Raw genomic sequence first — 2,918 nt, 5'->3', positions numbered from 1 at the left:
GACGATATGAACATTCGAACAATTCAACTTTAGAGACAGTTTGTGTACAATCTAACATTTGAACTTTAGAAACAGTCTTAACTTTGTAATTACATAATAAAATTATTTATCAACTTACTGACTTCGTTACACAGTGACGCTCGAATCAAACATTTAAAAAAGGTCAAACTTACTTTTTAAACCAAAACCTATTATTTTCACCAAATTTTCTTATCCAATATAAATATGGATGAGTGGAAAACCCTTCAGTAGTATGAGTAATTGCGTATTATAGTGTCATTACAAAGAAAAACAATTTTACCAGGTTGATTTAGTTTTGATTACAAAATGAGAAGATGTCGTATGATTGCAAATAAGACAACTTTTCACCAGAAACCAATTGGCGTTATTTTCTTGCAGTACGGTATAAAAAGCCGCAACATTTTAAAATTTGAAATTTTCAAACGGAAAAACCAGCGGCCTAAATTATGATAAAATAATTAATGAAAATCAATAAGACACACAGCAACAAACGACAACCTTTGAATTACAGGCGGCTGACTTTGAAGAGGCACACAAATAATATGTCGGGGATAAACATATTAGTGACCAAGCACCCTTTCCCCTTACATGGAACAGTGGTTTGACAACACAACATTATATGTTCTGTCATGAACCTTTTATTATTTCTCTGGTCGACATTTAAAGGTGCAAGTTTGACTTGCTCGACGTGACACACCCTCCTACTAGTACCTATAGTATGTTTAACTCCCTCATGCACCTAAATGGGGGTTCATATATTTTTGTTCCCATATTTTTCTATTTAAAAAGACAGTACACAGGAAAATAGCAATACCAACTTGACAAAATAAACAATGAAATAGTATAACTATATACAACGTAGTTAGACATGATAATTTATTTCATTCAGATATAAGGTATGCTGAAAACATTGGCCAGTGGCCGACATATACATCCTCGCCACTTTTATTGTCATGACGTATTGTCAGTTTTTCACCTGCTTTTGAGTCCATCACAGTATTCAAAGTACCTTGAGACCAACCGGTTCCAAACGCCCCAACATTTGACTGACCATTTTTCCACATGTGACAGTGTAGATGTTTTCCTTTAACCGACATAAGAGAACTTGACACCAAATATAGACCATCCTTTGGTACTGTGAAAACGCCTGTTGACGGATTATAAACATCCCCCGTGTTCAGCCAGACTTTGTCAAATTTTATAACTTCGCCTGCTGCAAGAGTCTTTTGAGCCGTAAGCGATGCAGTAAATGCAGAGAGAGTTTTCCTTGTAAATCCTAAGGAAGTAAATGGAAATATTGAATTCCTTTTATTTTTAACATAGTCAATGAATAAGGTGTCAAAGTAGTCAAAGCATTCTGTAGAAAAAGTGTACTTTCAATACTTTCTTAAACGCTTCAATAATATTTAGAAAATAATATGATTTGAATGCCTATAAAATCAAAAGATTCATTAAACCATTAAGCTTTAAAAATTAACAAAATTAGGCATACCATCAATTTCAGATTTTTGTTTTCGACATTTACACAACATGTTCAACAGGTCTTCAGATAAACTATTATCTACAACATGAGTAACATCATAAAATATAATAAATATTTCTCATTGTTGAAACAAAATGTAAAGTTATTTTATTTGATACATAAATTAACAGTCGTTGACCCGAAAGAAAGATTTTGGCGATTAACGTAGTAATACACAGCAATAATGAGACATGGATACAAACAGAAAGTCCAAATAACTTGATTATCCGAAGATAAAAATAGTGGGGTTTCTCAACTTCTTGGTATTACTCTTCTTTGAAGTCGTTGACAAAGACTTGTATCGTTGATGTGAGGAAGTACAATGATTCGTTTAATCCCCCCTCCCGTATAATGTACAGAAAAAGGACACGTTGAATTGTTGATTATATTGGTTTATCATAATTAAGAAGCAATAGAACCATTACGAATATTATTCGGCTTTGAGCGTTCCTGATGAAGGTTAATCCAGAAAAGCGCTTCGGACGCATCAAATTAATAACCTAGTTTTCATTTTTTTTAACAGAATACACATCTTTACATAGTTTAAAATTTTCAGTAACTTCTTAATCGCCTGTAAATGTCTTTATAAATTAGTTTTACCTTTCTTTTAAGCTGAAAGAATTTGGCTTATTTGCATGATTACTACCATAATAACTATACTGACTACAGATTTCATCCTGGTCAAAACTCTGTAAGAAACTCTGTAGGAAGTAACCGATTTGAGGCAGTCAGTCTTAATTATATCACTGAATTGCATGTTCTAACATTTGACATGCAATTAAACTGTAATTTCATACTGTATCGATATAATCCGAATACAATTAATATTATATAAGATGAGTTGGTTTGATTGCTAGTCAGACAATTTTCTAGTATAAACCATATTGCCATGGATGTAAGCAATTATTAAATTTACACGATTCATAGAAATCAATAAAAAAAAATCACCAAAATTCGAAAAGGTACGAGTATTTATTTTTCTTGGTCGTTTTGCTATTAAGGTCGCATTAGAACTTTCTTACATATTGATGAAAGTTACGAACGAACGGAAAGGGAGCATGTATTACATTTCCACAATAACACTTTGAGTCTTTGTTTTATCCGGTAAAACATCATTCTTTTCTGAATCAAACGTATCTTTGAAAATTTAAGCATCTCGCAAATAAACACGCTTTTGATATTTGAAAATAAAGAAAAATAGTTTCAAATACACTTACGTCCGATACGTTACTTATGTTAACCACGATTACACACATTTGCGCGGGAATTGTTTAAGCATGCGTTTCACCATTAACAAAAAGATTTTGCGATGAAGTTTTTTTCTATGAATGTTAAGGTTAAAAGTGAAAAAAAGTAATGTGACTCTTGCGATTGC

At 32.3% G+C, this 2,918-nt stretch overlaps 1 pseudogene; it reads right to left on the bottom strand.

Annotated features, from left to right (window-relative positions):
• Nucleotides 1-883: 883 nt before the first annotated feature.
• On the bottom strand, nucleotides 884-2,237 carry LOC127704513 (collagen alpha-1(X) chain-like; annotated as a pseudogene).
• Nucleotides 2,238-2,918: the final 681 nt, after the last annotated feature.

Source organism: Mytilus californianus, unplaced genomic scaffold (assembly GCF_021869535.1).
Source record: "Mytilus californianus isolate M0D057914Y unplaced genomic scaffold, xbMytCali1.0.p SCAF_6, whole genome shotgun sequence".
Lineage (NCBI taxonomy): Eukaryota > Metazoa > Mollusca > Bivalvia > Mytilida > Mytilidae > Mytilus > Mytilus californianus.
This window is presented reverse-complemented; position numbering and strand designations above follow the sequence as displayed.